Source organism: Fopius arisanus, unplaced genomic scaffold (genome assembly GCF_000806365.1).
Source record: "Fopius arisanus strain USDA-PBARC FA_bdor unplaced genomic scaffold, ASM80636v1 scaffold00028, whole genome shotgun sequence".
NCBI lineage: Eukaryota > Metazoa > Arthropoda > Insecta > Hymenoptera > Braconidae > Fopius > Fopius arisanus.
The window spans coordinates 162,694-182,284 of NW_011887767.1; the positions used below are offsets into that span (position 1 = coordinate 162,694).

At 35.9% G+C, this 19,591-nt stretch overlaps 1 protein-coding gene across 4 annotated transcripts in view; it reads left to right on the forward strand.

The window, feature by feature from the left end:
• The window catches only part of LOC105265161 (protein FAM46C), a 92,331-nt gene that overhangs the window by 46,068 nt on the left and 26,672 nt on the right, over positions 1-19,591 (forward strand). Inside the window, exon 1 of one of the 4 annotated variants that reach the window (XM_011302516.1) lies at positions 12,914-13,003. The exons of 2 other annotated variants lie outside the window; for them this stretch is intronic. The gene's annotated coding sequence lies outside the window, so the exon portion shown is untranslated. Of the gene's footprint in view, positions 1-12,913; positions 13,004-17,234; positions 17,917-19,591 lie in introns of those variants that run through there. One more of the 4 variants, XM_011302514.1, reaches the window with a different exon arrangement.

Here is a 19,591-nt window from a genome sequence, read left to right on the forward strand (position 1 = left end):
TTTACTGGGCCCAAACATTTCAGCTCAGGTACTACAGAAGTTCGTGATAAGGTGATCACACTGATCTTACTAGTGAGAGTTGATCATCACATTCATAGTCAAATCTTGCAAGTATTCTCTAGACTACTCTAGCCTCTCTAGTACTTGACAGAGGTAATATTTTTTCGGGTGCAATAAACCAATCTCTTTATTCTTTGCAGAATTCCACCTACAAATAATGGTAATCAATAGTGTAGTGATCACGCCTCGGTCACGCTTTCTCACAACGGACTCTTCGACTTTAACCTGCACTGCATTCAATTCCGAGTGAAAAACACCGGCGGGGGGGGATCGATCGGTCATTATCTCTTCTTGAATAATATCTCGCGTTCTAGAAGGCTGGAAAGGTGAAATGATCGATCAGTCAGTGAGGGTTATGTTACGACTAGGCAAATCCTATGCGGCATATGGCGCTTTATACAGGTGACAGAATCACCGATAAATCCCACGAGATGCTTTGGGCCATCAATTATTCAGCGTATTTTCCAGTGCACTCTAAAAAAAGAATTAGAACTGATTAGTCAAAAAATTGGTTGGGAAAAGTATCAGCAGATAATTTCAATTCCAGCCAATTCCTTACTTTTTTGAAAACTTGTGGCAAGTGAAATCTTATTTTTTTTTTTGAGTATGAGAAAATACTTGGCATCAGTAAGGTGAAAAAAATTTCGTAAGTGTTTCGTACTTGTCAAAAGTTGAAAAACAGTTGAATGAACATATTCACAATATTCAGTGTGGTTCAACATTTTTAGATTTTTTTTTAATTTCATGAGGTTTGAGTGACAGGTAATCCAATCCAATAAAGTAAAAAAAATGACAGTGTCTACACACATGGTGTATGGTTGAATACCATAGAAGTATGGCATTTTTTCTACCATGGATATGGCTTTTATCGACCATCCCCGCAAGTAAATCATGGTCTATGGTAAGCTTTGCCATGCGTCCATGGCACGTGCCATGGACACATGGATGAGAACCATACACTCATGGTAAAAAATACCATGCACCGGTTACTGCGTGTATGGCAATCAGAACTATGGCTTTACGTTTTTTTTCTATTGGTACAAATAGCACATATGTACATTAGTTGGGAATCCTTTTATTGTCTCGAAAAGAGGGAAGAGTGAAAAATATAACTAGATGAGTTTTCTTTTATTTACCGCATTTTCTGGCAAGTCAAAAGGTTTACGGTGTTCCGAAGATAGTTGGAGTTGAGGAATTTCACTGTGAATGTTTATACAGGCAGTACATTTTTCAATTTATTTGTACCTTCACTAACAGACTCGAATATTTCAATTGCTCTTTGAAAGTAATCAGTTGGGTGTATGGTGGAAATCACCATGCACATGGCATTGTGCTATGGACGCATAAGGATCGTTAAGTGTATGGTATTTTTTACTATGCATTTATGGTTCGCATCCACGAGTTCATGGCATTGTGCCATGAACGCATGGCAAAACTTACCATAGTCCATGATTTACTTGCGGTGATGGTCGATAAAAGCCATAGATCCATGGTATCAAAAATGCCATACGTCTATGGTATTCAACCATACACCGTGTGTGTAGACACTGTCTAAAAAAATACTTTGCTTACAAACTTTCTTTTTCAAGCACCTAAATAAAAGTTTTCTTGAGTTAATCCGGAATTTCTATTTGATTTGAGTAGGATTAAATGATCAACAACGATCCAATTTAAGGATGTTTTCCACCTTTTCCGCCAAAATTCATTTTTTTTTTTCCTTTTCTGACAAATTTACCACAGCATTGGCGTGAAAAACATTTAAACACTTGCGTTTTATCATTATTTAATAACTGGCAAAGTTTCGAGTATTCGAGTTCCGAATATTTCCTTGCCCTTTTCCAAAACTTAAAAAGAATCACAAAAATATAGAAAAGTAGCATGGCAATCCCATCGATAATTCTCTACAAAAATTTCAATTAGTAAATTTTAGCTAAAAGGTGACAACTCTTTACCATTCTTAATACTGAAAGTAATCCGATGATTCGGATAGACATGGTCAATACTACTCAAATAAAATCGGCATAAACTCTTCCTTTCCCTAAAGTCCGCCTGAATGGGTCCACCACTTGAGAACGAATGGAAATTAGTCAAGTCGTTGGAGTGTGTGAATGGAGCACTCAGTAGCTGAATTATTTGGACACTTGGAGCTGGGGAAAAGGTAGTTGCTTGTTCCGTGACCTTTACGATGAAGGCAACAACTCACCCTTTCAACATTGTGCAATATTCTCCATCTGTATTCATCTCCCTCCCTCGAATGAAATTGGAACGTCTATCTTCAATCGAAATTTCGCACGTGGGCGTTTCTACAGTGCATCCAGCATTATTTCCACTCTGGAGATTTTTGCGTTTATCCGGGTGACAAGCAGAACCACAGTAGTTTTATGCAATCGAGAGACTGTGAATTTCCGTTGATATTGGTCCATCAACATGCAGTTTCACTTTTTTTTACCCCAGTTTATTCTCATGGTATTCCGCTTGAAAGGTAGTGAGCACATGATCAACCGGACTCCACCCAGATGATTTTAAATTCACTAGCGGCATTTACGTGTCTTTATGACTTTGTAGACATTATTGTAAAGTACATTGCAGCACCGGGGCCGATTAAAATTGACGGAATTATGGGATTCCCTTGAAACAATCCGGCTTGACTTGTGCATTCAGTAATTTTCCGATCGAATGAATGTGTTCTGGAGAGAAAAAAGGCGTTATGCTGAAAGAAAAAGTTCCGCAAATTATTGTTAAATTCACGATGACGTTAAAGCAAACACTTCTTAGAAGTTAATATGCGATTAATAAATCGATCCTTTGCCAAACTGATAAAAATGGAGATAGTCTTCAGGGATTTGCCGGCGACTGTTCAATATTCGCTCACACTGAAGAATTCTACAGATTTCTAGGTTTCCTCTTTGCACAAATGACCCGAAGTCCTGAAGAATCGATTCTTACCGATCAATTGTGCGTGGTTATTTAATTCCGCCATTTGGAGGTGAACGATCAATTGAGCCAACATTTTTTAACACTTGGCTGAGGAGCTGCGGTTATTTGGCAGATTGTCAACGGATAAATAATGGGAACAGGCGCCTAATATTCTGACGACGGCACGTGATCAAATGCAAATTGCGCGCGATTTTGTCATGCGTTTCAATCTACTAACTATATGTCTCATCTCTCACGTGCATGTATTCTTCAGCTTTTTTTAATCACCAACATCGGGGTATCCTCGTTAATCTATGAACGTCATGACTACTGTCGGGTTTCCTATGACGTCCAGTTACCGAGGTACATTAGTTCTCAATGTCAAGGGCAGTGGCGAGTAATGAATGCAATTCGATTTGATTAATGAATTTACTGAGGTGAAACAACATTTCAATATATCGAAACATTCGTCTTCAATGGTTGCCTTGTGCATCCAATTGGACATTCTACTTACGTATTTATTTTAGGAAATCATTCGCAACACTTGGAGTGCTCATTACAAATTATGGACCATCTCAAGGAATGCGAATCAATTATTATTTCAATTATCTGAATTTGAATTTTCTTTTTATTGGACCCGTTCACTATAGATTCTCATTCATCTTTCATTAATGCGGATTTGTCATCGCACGCTTGAAAATCCGAAGAAGTTATTGCCCGGATTTACAATATTTTTGCTAGTTTTCAGTGCTATATGGATATAAAAGTTTCGAATTACTTGAACTTTTGTACCGAAATTTGATGTCACTTTGTCGTTGTTATTTTTTAAGTCTGATGTTACAAGTTTAATTTCCTAACAGTGTAGTGGCAGTAAATCATGGGTGTTTGCTGCTTATCGCATGCTCATTTGCAACGGTATTTTTTATAAGGAAAAGTTGAAGTGGCATAGCAACAGGTGTTTCGTGTAAGAAGTCGCTTAGAAATACTGGTGCACTCGTATGTATCGACCTGAGCGTCAAAGTTTACAAGTTTGTCTGAATAACTGCACTAAACTCCATTGGTTGACCCCCGAGGGAAGCTAATGGTGTTATATCTTCAACTCTTCGGAAATCTTTTAATTTTAGTCAATTACATCCCCGAACGTACAACAATTAAAATAGTTTCAAATTAATTATAATATTGCCCGCGGGGAAATTTTTTTAAGTAAATAAATGTTCGAGTTGTGTGGTGAATGAGTAAATTCATTACCTTTTTTGCATTTTATAATTATTTCGTGACTCACAAAGTTTCAGGACGGCATACTAATTTTCCTATGCTTTTTCTAAAGTTTTATGAATCATTGAAGGTTTTAGAAAAAATGCAGGAACACTGATACACGATTATGTCATTTTGCAAGTCATTAAAAAGTCATAAAATACCAAAACGATATATTTTTTTTTACGTCAATAATATAATATGTTAGCTAGAAGAGGGCAGAACATCCTTAACATATTCCTCATATATTCCTTAAAATAAAATCTTTTGTGCGACATGTTTTCAACTGAAAAATCACAATTATCTTTAATTTACTACTCCAATTATTGAAGTATCCAAGTTTTTTCCCTAATTCCGGGAGAAAGTAAAATTTCCGTGGAATGAATGAAAAAATAATTGGTCAATAAAAAATTATTCATTTTTATCAATGTAAAATCCCAAAATCAAATGAATTATTCTGGAAATAAGAGAATTAATTCAATTGAATGAGTTCAACGAAATTTTGATTAAGTTCTCGTAATTTTGGTTGATTTAAGGAAAAAAGTTAGACGGGGAAATTACTGGAGAGAGTAATAAGACTTTCTCGGTATTCCATTGGACTGAAGGATTCTAAATAATCGTTATCAGCATTAGTTCTTGGTAAATATACACTCAACAATTTTTATCCACTTAATCGTGGAAATTCCACGCGATTGCAGTGATCGGTGTTTTACGATAGAAAATTTTTGTCGTATCATCGGCTGATTGAAACATTAGAATGGCGGCATCATCCGGCTGGCCATGATCATGCGTTGGTATTACATTTTTGCAATAAAAGTTTGATTGACAATGAAGATTACCTCAATAAACATTTCCTGGGATTGAAACGTATTCATTACTTTGTCATTTTTTCCTCAACTATTGAATATTCTTTCATATTTTCTTTATTGATTTCGCCTTCGAGGCAGCACGCAACACCCATTGAATGATTTGGAGGACGGCTATTTATGAGGTGAATGGTTTAATAAATATTATTTTACAACTAAGTCAGCTGTTTTATCGGGGCATAAAGTGAACCGTGCAGACGGGAATGAATTCTCGTGTGCAAAAACATATAGGGAATAAAGTAAGAGTGAGGCTATGCGTTTAGATGTACTTGAAGAAATTTTTCTTGTATCACATACCGAAGTTAACGACACAAATTCTTGCCATTTTTTTTGCAATTATCCCCCGATACTAATGTAGACTAGCAAATTCTCCCGACATCTTAATTCAGCAAAAAACCAAGTACAAATGATAAACTCCGGGTTTATCTTCGGGGTCAGAGGTGTAACCAGTGAAACAGATCTCTCATTCAGAATAGCCCGAAGCTATTAATTTGTGAAAGCCTGTTGCCAACACCATCTTGTGAAGTTTTATGTCCTCGAGTGACTTCATCATGTGCCTTGATCAATTTGAACTCAATGGAAGGGGTCATAAAACCTTAAAGAACCACAGCGCTTCATTCAGCGAGCAATATTCACTTCTGCAACTATCGGCTAACTGATTTAGCATTTTCGCAAAAGGAAAATAATATTTTTTAACAATTCAGTTTTTCCATCAACCAAAGGTCGACTTGGCATACATTCCTCTCGTACTAACAATAAAACTTCAAGCACTAATTTCATTTTTTAATACATCAGGATTTCTAGATAGCTTAACCGCATTCTTTCCCGCATTATCCAGTCCCCCAAAAGAGAGGATGATCCCCTCGGTTAATCGAAACATTGAAATAACATTCGCCAGATGATTTTCTATAAATGACGGAGATCAATGGAAGCCATGTAATTAAATAAAAAGTTGGCTCTTCGACGGCAGGTACCTGCAGGTTCTCTGCACAAGCAGCAACAACCACCACAAACACACAGATAGTGCAGCAAATATTTTAACTCATCCGGCTGTGAAGGTCACCCTGGTACAACGACAAAACAACAATGCTCTTGTTTTTCTTAATCCCTGTTTCTTTCTCTATGAGAGGATACGGGTGAGAAAACATCGACTCGAAGGTGTCCTCAGAGTGCAAAAGATGGCAATATAAATTTCTCACCTCCATCCCTCTTTTTTATCTTAAAGTATTTGCTACGGTGTCTTCACTGGATCCTTGAAGGTACAACCCTCTGTGAGCAGATTTTGCGCCAGTCTCTGAGTTTTCTCATGTCGGTTTGTTTCTCGTACACGCCTTCATGTTAATTACCACTTGGCCTGATCACACGATTCTTCAGGCTCATGCTTAAACTTCAACGAGATAACCATGAAGAACGATCGTGTTCATCTATCCGCTGTTCAACGAGCTATCTCGAAATTCTAATGCCTCAGAATGTCTACCATCATGAATAAGGGATTTATTTGTGGGTACACGTGTACTTTGTGTCCTTCGGAGTACCAGACGCAATTCGGCTAGTTTATTTGCCCTTTTTTCACACGCAATGTCGACGTAGCCTTAAATTTCATGTTATCCAATTCCATGTTTCTTCTGTATTTCTTATAATCCTAAAAAATATATAAGGAACATCAGATTGGATCGTAAAAATACGTTAAAAAATCAGTTTTTATGAGTTGAAAAAAAATACATTAAATTGATCCACTGCATGTTCAAAAAATATATAAGAAACCTAAAGTTTATATATTTTTCAAAACGTGATTTTTTCCGTTTGCATGACATGGTACTTAAAGTATGAATTTTCAAAACTCATTATTAACGATAGTGTGATATTATCCGGGAGATTAAAAAAAATTCAAACACTGCACCCCAGTACTGTCCTTTTTTTTCATCACAAAAGTCGGTATTTTCAGGTAAAAATTCAAGAAGAATGGTGGAAAATCAACGATGATACATGCAATCAGTGGCGGTAGACCACTGAATACCTCGTCTCTACTAACAAATAATCAAAGAAGATTCCTGGATGCTAAGCCAATACTTTAAAACCGCTAATCCACCGTTATCTGGATTTTTCAATTAACTGCAACCGTTGTGACATTGAAAAGTTCATACAGCAAAGAGGGATCAAGGAGAGGGACACGAACACATAAATTACTCTTTTTTTTTCTAGGAGTCGCAAATAAATCTCCGACAGTCATCAAAAGGATTGCCAATATTTAAATCAATATTCACGATACCAATATTAATATCATGGGCCGAACATTCCGGTGAAATTATTCTTACATTTGAAAAAAAAAAGTGATGAGATTTCACATTTTAATCAAAATTCAAAGCTATTTGTCTTTTTATTTGAATATTTGTATTGAATTGTAAATTCAAAGGCATTTATAGGGATCCTACTTTTCATGTCTTTCTAAAATATGGCAATTTACTGAATTTTCCGTAAAATAAGTGATTTTGTTTGCCTTCATGAAAGTCAGCGGTATAACAGCAAACAGCTAATTTCATCTATAAACAATTAGATTCTTACGCAAAATTCCGCATGGTTTTGTAAATGCGTTTGAAAGTATTCGAAACCGCATTTCATAAATAATTGTGCGAAATATTTGCTCCACGACAGAAAATTATTCCGCAAAAACAACGCTTTGTTAAGATATAACTCTTGAAGAGTTACAATTGAAATTTCAGGTGACAGCAGTTAAATTTTTTAATAATCACGAAGTCACATGAACTTTCTGGACATTTCTCTTTTGACGTTACAATCAATTTCTGGAATAACCAAGTAATTCCCCATTTTCGGGTCCATAACGTGAAAATGTTGGAAATTCAGGCAATAATTTTTATGAATTTTCGAAATGCATGATGAATGTGTATCTTTCAAAAAATTGAAAATTTATGTGAAAATCTGACTGAAATTTCAAGAAGTTTCCACTATTCTAAAAATTTCCCAAGTTGCATATATAATTTCATTATTAACTGAATTTTTCGATAGCTTCTATGCAATGATTTTTCTAAATTTTGAAGATGGACAATTAATTTAGTTGCCATTTTCTTCCAAACTCACGTCAATCTTCCAAAATTGCAAATTCATAAGGCATTGCATGGTTTTTTAAATAACTCCTACATGGAGAGAAAAATCAGTGAATTTTTATAGTGTGATTCCGATAAAAATCACTGTGCTGTGTAGAATTTCGGTGTAAACTTATGGTCTAAGAAAAATTACTCTGCCGCACAGTAAAATTTTTTCATCAGACAGGAAAACCTCTTTATCGGCCAAGTCAAAATTCAAAGTCGTTACAACAGTTACCATTATTAAGTTCAACTTCGGCAAGAATAGGAAACATTCGGTGTTCACCGCCAACCATTCCTATTGGATTAAAATAAAGAATGTTTGGAAAAAATGCTGTGTAGCACAGTAGAAATTACTGATCTGGATAAGAATTTTTAAAGGATTTCTATCAATTTTTGCTTCAAGCTCAAATAAAAAATGATAGACCTTCAAATTTTATAGTGGTGTTTCGTTAATTTTATGGTGCGATTAATGCGATTAATTACGAACTGTATTAAAAAATTTACGATATTAATAGCAATTTTTATTTGTGAACTAAAGAAATTCTGATATCTTAGCATTTTGCACAATGATTCTAGTGTTCGGCACAGTAATTTTACATTAATTTCTCCAAATAAATTCTAAGAGGAATAACAAATTTAGTTCCTAATTGAGTTTTCAATTGAAAGTAAGTCACTTAAAATCAAATCTCCAAAAATAAAAAAATAATATGACATTTAAATTGGAGTTTCAAGAAATTTCCAACTGAATTATTGAATAGGATTTTTCCGAGTGTGTGGACAAAGGCGCAATAACCGTACAGATGTCGCATATTCAAAGTAAAAGGTCGGCGTTCCTAGCTGTAAAACAAACTATCTCCTGATACCCGGAGCACCTTGAATGGCGAGTGTAAAGACAAACGATTGGTAATACGTGCAAGTCAACTAATACCAGTGCAAAGAAACCATATATTGCGCAATATCACGCGCAACCACTGATTTTTCCATCCGATTCAATGAACCACCTTACTAATATTTATTTTTTCGCCAGAATAACTTGGAGGAATATATTTTACACCGTCCCCAGAGACTGTCGTCACGTCTATTCTTCATCCACTTCTTTTATTACATCTCTCTTGCCATTATTTTCTCTATGTGAATGCGAGTCGGGTACTCGATACATCGCTCCATTCTGGGGCGCACTAAATGAAACGGTCGATCGGTCGTACTCGGGTCATTGATTTTTAACCAGCTACATACACCCGCCTACCCCGAGGCCACTTTTTCCTCTACGTTCTGATTTTTTTTTTCCCGCCATTCAAATGATTTTTTCAAATTATCGCGGCAATTTGCCGCTATTTAATCAACAATATCCTGGCGCACGTTTGACTTTTCACGTCCTTCGCATTTTTGTTTTATCAAGATACGACAGACCGTCAATATGAGTTATTATCATCATAAAAAATATCACGAACCATGGATCAAAGCGGGCGCAAAGGTGAAATTACTATCACGGACTTTGTATTTTGTATGAATTGATCGTAACTTAATGTTGGAAATTGTTGAAAATTTCTCTCAAATTTCAATGGCGCATGTCCACCAAAAAAATATATAAAGAATATACAGTATGAGGGATCATCTCACAATTTACAGTTGAAAGGGGGAAATCGATAAATGGAGAAGAAAAAAAAAGACTAACAATTACACATTTTATTAGTGTACAGCAATGGGGTGTGCGTTAGTTGCTTTGATCGATAACCAGATGGCCTTGATATACATAAATGCCCCCCGAGTTTTCTGAGGCCGAAGTATAAAGTAAAAGTCACTTTGCCTCTCTTATTTGCTAGATAGCACATGTGCGTGAGGTGCCCTGTCAACTCGGTTCAATTGACAGAGAAAGAGAGAATGGCATATAAATATCAGTAATGTGATGAAAAATTGTCTGACTTTCACGGGAATATTTGCTGTCGACCAGCGAAAGAATGTTCTCGTTTTGTTCTTGATTGATTGGATCTTAAAAATTCCTCTAACGTCAAACAGGGGTCGTTTCCACGTTTCGACGTGGAAAAAAAATGAAGATAAAAAATTGGCGGCAACAAGTTCCTTGTGAGAATTGGCTGAAACATAAGCGGCACCCGGGGCTCATTGTTACCTCTATTCGCAAAATAATGCATCTCCCTTTCACCCACAAATGGAGCAAAACACCGCGGCTTAAGTAACAACCGCGACGATTGGAAAATGGGCTGATGTAAATTATTAGTGTGAAAGACAAGACACTCTCACTGGTAAAAAAAAACATTATTGGAATCCGCGGGTGAAAGAAAATTACTCCGCGAAAAATGGGGACAAAAAAATTAAATGTTAAAAAAACCGGTTGTAGTATTGAGGATAAAAATCCACCGCATAATGAACGTTTGTTTGAGAAAAGTTAATAAATATTTAATTTACTATTAATAATTTTGAAAGGTTGAGGATTTAATTGAATATCGTGTGGCATACTAATACCATCCATTTACAGTTACATAAATCAATATCGAATGCGCCATTAAACAATTAACTAGTCAATATAAACAATGGCGCCGAACCAGTAGATGATTAATGATGAAATGCTAAACTTTGGAGGCTGACAGTTGAGAGGAAAAAATGGCAAAAAAATTAAATGAAAAAAATCGAATAAATCCATGAGATTAAATTCAATTTACGCTACTCACTTACGATAGAGAGAATGATGAATGTAACACTAAAATGCCAACGCATAACCCATCCCTCACTCTAGACCATTGGCGGGTTAAGTCAATCAGCAGTGAGCGTGTCGGAGTGATGAACGATGGAGTAACAAATTCGAAGAGAGAATAACGCGAGAAAAAAAATGAAAAACAAAGGGAAAATTGCCCATGTATAACATATACTAATGCCCTTTTTGCTAATAAATTCTCCATGCGCTTCCAAATCCTCATGTTGCATCTTTTTAATATCTTTTAACATATGATTTATATTTTATTTCATTCCATTGGTTTAATAAGATTCTTCTCAATTAACGGTATCGAACCTAAAATTGTCTAAAAATCTTATTTGTACGCTTAAGATTTTTTTGATTCCGACGAATATTTTTTCATCCTGACAAAACGAAATCGGTCCACGTCACAAATTATTGTAATCTATCATTTCCTCTGCAACAATGTTTTATTAATTTGCTGAGAATTTGAATGGTAATTGCTTTCCGTAGGGCAGTCTTTATTACTGATAATCATCTGTGGCATGGTGAGGAAATTATATCGTAAGAGCACACTACTTGAAATAAGTCGCTCGACACTTGTTCAAATAAAATAACAACGGTTTCTTCGTTTGTTATAATCTACTATTTCACCTACACAAAATACTGGAAAAATAACGGAACTTTCACGTATTCGTGGAGTGACCTTGGTTTTCAGGGAAAAATGCTGTAAGTTCCGTAAAATTTTCGTAGCGAACAGGAATTTTTACAAAACTCCAGTACTTTTTCCCGAAAAGCAAGGTCGCCCCACGAACACGTGAAAATTCTGTCATTTTTCCGGTATTTTTCACTCTGTGTAGAAAATTATATTTTCATTCAATAGATGATTTTTTTATGATTGAAAACAACCGAAACAGCCGATGGACTAGTTTTTTTTTCATGGCAATTTTTCCTGGAATTTTCGCTTTGTTTTAGTTTGTTTTTTTTTAGTACCCCATTGAAATATTAGAGTATCAATGAATCTTATGTTAATTTTTTAACGATCGAATTATGAAATAATTCCCATGTATCAATCCATCCAATAAAGTCAACAAAAAATATGAAATAAAAACATTCGCATGTGAATACTATTTTATTAATAATTGTTTGTCGTATTATACCTATGTAAATCATTCTCATCATAAATTCTTTGGAATATTTTAGTACCAATGAATGTTGTGTTAATCGTCAAACTATCGAATCATGAAACAATTATAATAAGTCAGCAAAGACTTTCAAATAAAAAGTTTCGAAAAAGATCGGATTCACGCAAAAAATATGCCATTTTCACATTGTATCATTATTTAGGAACTGTCAAAGAGTCATGATCATGCAATAATTTTTCGGTCTTGCTTCTGAACTTTTAAAAAATTCATAAAACTGGAGAAAAAAAAAACAGAAATAAGAATGTTTGGACGCTCATGAAAAATGGTATAAAAATGAAAAAATGGTCTATTTTTCGGGTCAATCGGATCAAGTGAAAAAAACGGTAATTTCGGGTAAAGGGGGCAAAACAGGTTTAAAGATGAGAATGGATTGGGAAGGAATAAATGAAAAAAAATGTAGTGGATGATGCGTGGTGATCGGCAAGGCCGTACGAGGCCATTCTACAGAGCCAACGGAGCCAACCAACAATCAGCCATTTTCTACTTGTTGTACCGGACCAAGTGGTGGCGCTGGTGTTGGCGCCATCTGAAGAACGTCCTTGACGGCCTCCAGCTCAAACCGCTCAAACCAAACGGATCAACGAACACCAATGAACAGGAGGCATTGGTGCGTGGCGAGGTTGGGCCGTTCCCTGGAAAAGGAAACGCTGAAAATCCACCCAGGAGATATCACAAGTTGGTGCCTTGTGAGAGTTTCAATGCGGCTCCATACCAACTTGCATTTGTTGCTGGCAATAATTACGTCATCGCCACCTTCACTTTATCCCGCGGCGCCGCACTTTGTCAGCGTTTTTCTAGCCTAGACACTTTTTAATTACCCCGCACCACTGTCTCGAGATTCGCCGCGAAGAGAGAGATCGAGAGATCGAGTTGACGAGCAATTCACAACCGGCAAGGATAGACCAACTGGTAAATATAGTGATTAAAGTAATTGACAGTCAGACCATTCGGATTGTGGAAATTTTTCACTCTTTTTTTCATTGTACGTGAGGAAAAGACGGTATTTTACGGACAAAGACCTCTTGGCTCGTTTGAACGGAACACCGGAATTTCACGTTCTCCGAAAATTCAACGAAAGAACAGGGGAATTTCCGCGCTGGCAATTATTACCTTGAAAGATATAGTGAATTTTCTTACTATTTCTTGGACTTGTGGGAAATATTTCGCTATTTTTGTGGCGGTCCCCGAAAATTCAGGAGAAATCTTTGTTGTGTTAAATACTTTTCTTTTCATTGAATTGTTATTAAAATGAATTTTGTATAATTCAGTTCTGGATAACCCGAAAGCCGCTACATTTTTTCGGAATATTTTCTATTTTTCACTGATTTTCTGGGTGTAATCGACCAAAATGTTTTCCACGTCTAAATATTCGACGAATAAATTCCCGGAATTCTAAGGAAAATATAAAAGTGTAAACATGTTTTCATTTGATTATATTATCGGGAGATATGGAACGTTAATCCCCGCTCACTTACATCAGTGGCACAATATTTCGTCTGTTTTTCATTAGTAAAAGTACACAAAGCCCCAAAAATATCTGTGTAAATCCATAATAATAATAATAATGAATAGAATAGTGACAAACACTTGTAATTCCTCTTGTATTTGCCATCTGCGCACTTTCGGTGTCCAATTTATAACTTGTCTGCCTTCGGATATTATTCGTATGAGAAAAAACTTAACTGATTAGAATATTGTGTTGAGGATGTTCTGCTCCCTTTTAACCAAAATTACCATTTTATTAAGTTACCACTTTTCATGAGCGTGAAATAATTTTCCTGCCCTTCTTCTAAAGTATTATGATTTTTCGATAATATTAAAAAAAACCACGGGAAAATTCTTACACGTTCGTGACATTTCCGGAGTCATTAAATAATGATAAAATGCGAAAACGGTGAATTTCGTCGCGTTAATCCGATCAAAAAATCATCAGAAGATTTAAAGAAGCGGTAATTTTGTCTAAAAGGGGCATAGGAGATGCTTAAAAATGTCCCTTTAAGTTATTGTCGGGAAGAAATTTAAGTGAGTGAATATATTTATCTAAGAGTATGTGGTCTCGAAGTGATTGCTGAGTTAGGAATGAACCAAACGGCATTGTAGCAAAACTCCATACCGATAAAACATGTAGAACCGTAATCGTTACCATCGATTACCCTTTCTTTGCATGACTACAGAAAACTCTTTTCCCCTCTTTGCGGTTCAGTACTGTTCTTTTACCATTCTCCTGTTGCTCCACCCAATTGGAACGCACTAACATAATTATTCTTATGTATGTGAGAGTGTTTCCAGAAGTGAACAAAAAGTGCGAAAGTTAAAATTTGAGAGAAAGAGGATATAGAACTATTTAATTCCCTTTCAGTCTCAGAATATCAAAATCGAATTCACAGTCGCATTGTTTAGTTTTCATTGGGTAATTGCGAACGAAATGCTTTGGAAGATGACTTGCCCTGGTTTGCCCCAGAATATATCTAGAATCTGTTGCATTCATTGCTCGTCTCTGCTACTATACTATACATATACTATCTCAATTATGATAAAGAGATTATTTTGAATGTGTTATGCGATCAATAGAGATATAGATTATTCCCAATTTGAAAACAACAAATAACATATGTTTGCAGAGATCAGTTGCTATGGATTTTGTACAGAGGAAAACTTTAATTTTACCAAAGAAAAATTGAAAACAGATTACTCCAACGACTATTCCGAAAGCCTTACTGACAAACATACAAAAACTCTTGATAACCGAAAATTACGTTTCATCATTTTAGTTGAGCCAATTATCCATTAGGCAGAGTTTGATAATGAATAATAAAAAATAATGGCACTCTTAACTTTGGTAAAAGAAAAACAACAATAAATCGGAGGTATTTTCCCTATTATTGAAAAAAATGGAAATCACAGAGACGATGAAAATCAATTGATCAATAAAGATGAGGGACTAATCGAAATAATCAGAAAGTATTGATCGATGGGTATTGCGATCGTGAAAGTTAAAAATGTCAATCACGCCATCCAATTTTCCATCGTCTTCACTTAACCGATTGCCGAGATAATGTACGCTGAATGCTCTCACACACTGGCAGCATAAACATGACATTTATCTGACGCACACAAATAACATGTACCAAAGGTATACATCACTTGGTCTAGTGCCAAGAATCCGCATATGAAATCACCGGGTTCTTTAATTACCCGGAAGAAAGCCTAACGATTGGAATGCACCGAACTCGTTTTCTTCGCGTTATACCGGGGATTTCATGTCGTAAAAGATTGGAAGTCTTTTATAATGACTGAAGTAGAATCGAAAGGCCAGCCAACTGGCTTCAATAATTTTTATCCCCCGGTTTGTGTCATTTAATACATTAAAAAGCATCAGCTGGTAACAACTTCAGCAAAGTTTACAGCCACAAGGGGCTCTGTGGCAACACTCTGACTCTTACTTTCTGCTTTTTCAACCGTCTAATAAGCCCAACTACTACTATTCCTACTATTCCCTCTCAACTCTTCAGCGTTTTTAACGTGCCGCTAAAATACACTATCCCTCAACTATTTCCCATTCTCCATTCCGGCGGGGGCTCAAAATTTAACAACCCTTTTAATCTTACGTTTTATGGTAGCATTCGTAGGCATCATCTCAGCTTTAATGCGAAAACGATGTACCCTTGTCACTTGGTAATCAAGTCCCTTTTATGTTATTATGCAGATATTCATCATTGATCCGAAAAATGCGATATTTTCAAGTGACGAGCTGCGATGCGGGCAGTTTCTGGAAATTTATTCAAGTTTGAAGACGATTTCAGTTGATAATGTTCCCTCTTTTCTACTGATGGAATTGAAAATGTTATTCAATGAAAAAAAAGTTGTGGTTTTAAAATAAAGAATTGATCGGGTTCTATGAAAATTTCCTGCCACTTTGTTATTAAAAATTCTGAAGATTTTCACTTGGTATTTCAGAACCATCAGCCTTTAAAATTCAAAAACTACAATTGATTCTGAAGCGAGAAAATCTTTCATTGTGATTTAATTCAATCTGTAATTTTATTTAATTATTCAATCAATTGAAAGTTTTAGATGTTAATGTTTAGAGTATTAGAGTGAGAAAAGGGTCATCTGCTCATGATTCAGTCGGATAATTCTCTCTTCAATCAATTCATTTGAAATTGCACTGAAAAGTGAAAAATCACACGTCACATGTAGGCGTTAAAGGATGAGTGAGCATCAATTTTCATCCTCTTCACAATCCCCTCTGCCCTGGCTTATCTCTCACGTTATTCTGAAGGCAGAATATTTTGCAGCGACTGAAAACCTTCTACACTATTATGTACCATTTTATAACACTCCGGAATCGCCCTAGGTATTCTAGAATTTTCCATTCTAATTATAATCTTGTCCAAAATTAGTGAGTTTTCATCGAGTTTTCATGAGAAACACAAAAGAAACAGAATAAATAATCAAATAAAACAGAATTAATTGAAGAAATGAAAGAATTTGATTTTCAAAAGTACATCTTTCTTTTAGTTTACTGACATTTGAATAAATTTTTCCTCATGTAATTAAAAAACGTTTTGCTGAGGCCACGAGCGAAGAATTTAATCAGAACCTAGGTGTTTGTGGGTTCAAAAATCGACAACAGCATATTTTCTCGTATCAATCCCACAATATTCACAAAAGTGCGTGTTTTTTCTCACTGCATTTATATATTCAATTTCACACTTTCCGTGTGATAACAAAAATTTTTTAATCACACATTGAGATTGCGGTAGGGCAGTGGAACGTCGACGGGATGACGCAGTTGGAGATGCGCGGGAAAGTTTGACGCAGTGTTCACAGCTAGAGTCACAGGTATTGGTGAAAGAAAAAACGAGTAGAACAAAAGAGAACGAGAGAAAATAAAATATAATGGCAAAGAGTGAGACAGATTTGTTCCCTTCTACATTAGAGTATATGGAAGTCGCTGGGTCGGGGACAGGTGGCACTGTGTTAGTGTTTCTTTAGTGGGGTCTTGTAATTCACGGATTAGTAAGGCAAAAGAGGGGATAGACGGTCAGTTTAAACTACGAAGCTCTTGTGAATGTTATATCCACACTGTAGCAATGGTGGGTGGATGGTGGGGTAAAATTGCGAGCGGTACTTGTGTGCGAATCGCGCAGCCGCGCAAAATCTCTTGTCAGTGTCAGTTGGTTCGTCGCGGCGATTTGTCGCGTCGTTCTCAAGTGAAAAATCATTTCAAAATACAACATTTCTTTTTTCATCGTCATTTTGGAACACTTATTGCGAAGGTGAATTTACCGCTCAATCCGGTGATTAAACCTAACCACTTGAATAACTGGATTAACTGACATTGAATATCTCGAATTTTCTGGAACTTTCCGCCGCGGGGAATATTCTTTCGCATTTATTCCACAGTGATTTCGGGTGAATATTTCCGATATAGTGACTCTTGAGATAGCCAACGTCCAGTGATTGTCAATAATTTTTCATTTTTTATTAAAAAAAAATTTTTTTTGTTTCTTTACTTTTTCCCTTTTCGGGGGTTCAGGAGAAACTTGTTGATTCATTTATTTGAATTCTCGGAGGATTAGCGGGCATTTCAGTTTTTTGAAAAATCTGGGCATTTGGAGTGGCTCAAGAACAATTTCGGTGGAAGTACTTATTAGGATTGTGTAATTGAAGAGGAGAAATAAACTGGGGGAAGGGGGCGTTTTTTTTGGTAATCGCTCGAGTGGAGGGACTTCAAGTGGAAGAAGTAATCAGTGGGTAAAAACTTGGAAAACGGTGTGAACGATAGGTCAAAAACATCCGGGAGGCTAGAACGATATGTGAGTATTATTATGTCAGTAGCTGAGTTATTGCACGTCCCATAGACCCATCGGCCATATGTTATGATGTGTCATTCAATGCATTCAATTTTGTAATGAACGATGGTTCACACGGTAAATAGTAGGCTTGCTTTTTTCTGTCAGAATAATTATTTCAATTATTTGCATTGATTTATGCCGATCGTTATTGCACCCAAATAAATTTACATCCGAATTTTCCCTCATGTACTCATGATTTTATTGCTATTTTACATTGGACTAAAAGGCGCAACCGATTTGACAAGTTCCTCCTGAAAATTTGAATTTTTGTATACTTAGGGAAACTATAGTACAATTTCGCCGAGTTGATAACGCAGCATATATGTGCATTTGGTTGTAATTATAATTATCAATGAAAATTTTCAAAATGGGGGAGATACCGAAATTCGAACCTTTTTTGTACTTCGCACCCCGCTCTTCAAAGAAGATTTATACAAAAATTCTATTATCTCTCTTCATTCAGGAGACATTCACCAATAACTGACCACTTATCCTTATCATTTTAGAACACCATTTTCTGCGCCAAATATTTTACAAAAAATTCCAATTTTAGCAGTATAAAATCACATTAAAACAAAATTATAATTACCCATTTTTTCCTGTAGAAATTGCAATATTAAATAAGAATATTGATTTCTTGGATCAATACATCGTGATAAATCTGAGTATAAGTTTATTCCATGCTGATTTATTTTCAGTATGAACTACCATTTTTTTACTCTTTGCTTTTCAATTTTTCCAAGTTTCATTCCACATTTACCCTTGGAGAAAATTATAGTGGCTCTACATGAGGGCTCAGTGGGAATTCTCCTCTGCTGAGCTCTCTCTGAACTCGTCAGGGATCATAACTCGGGGTAGAATGGACACGCGATGCGTAATTGCGTTGGATTTCTCGGTGGAGCAAAACATCATAAGCAATCAGCTATTCCTAGTCGTGTAGTACCATAAAGTAGGATATTTTCTTTTCGCTTTGAAAAAGTTTTACACGCGAACAGTTTTTTTTTCCAATTTTTTGTGGATTCCCTCGGGCTCAATTACCAACTATTGGGAGGAGATAATAAAAGACGTGACGTGAGAGAGGGTAAGAAAGTGTTTACTTTTCTTGTCATTTTTCCTAATTGAAATTTGACGTTTTTTTGAATTGACTTGATTCTCTTCCACCCAACTATCGGTGAATGATACGCGTTGCCTCCCTGCAACGAGAAAAATATGGAATTAATCTCCGCGAGACACCAGAGTACTGCATTAATTTCAATTTTGATGTTGATAATTAGGGGAATTAATCGGGCTTACTTAATTAAAAAATTCCCCTCTGGTTGCTTGCAATCCTGGGGGTGATATCGTCACGGATGAGAGGCGGGGAGATAATTCATACAAAAAAAAATTCCTTGTCAAACGCAAAAGTGAAAGGATAAAATCACCTTTTCGTCGCATATGTACTTGCGATAATTACCAGAGCCCGCGAAGAGGGACTTCTGGTACTGAATTAAATTTCGGGGATAATTTTAGTGAGAGAAATGTAAAAAATAATAGAGAAATCCTTGATAAGATACCCCTTTGTTTCCCTTTTGGTGATGAGTGAGAAGGTAAAATTGTGATTCAAAAATAATGCGGCGTTTTGTTTTCAACAGCGTGG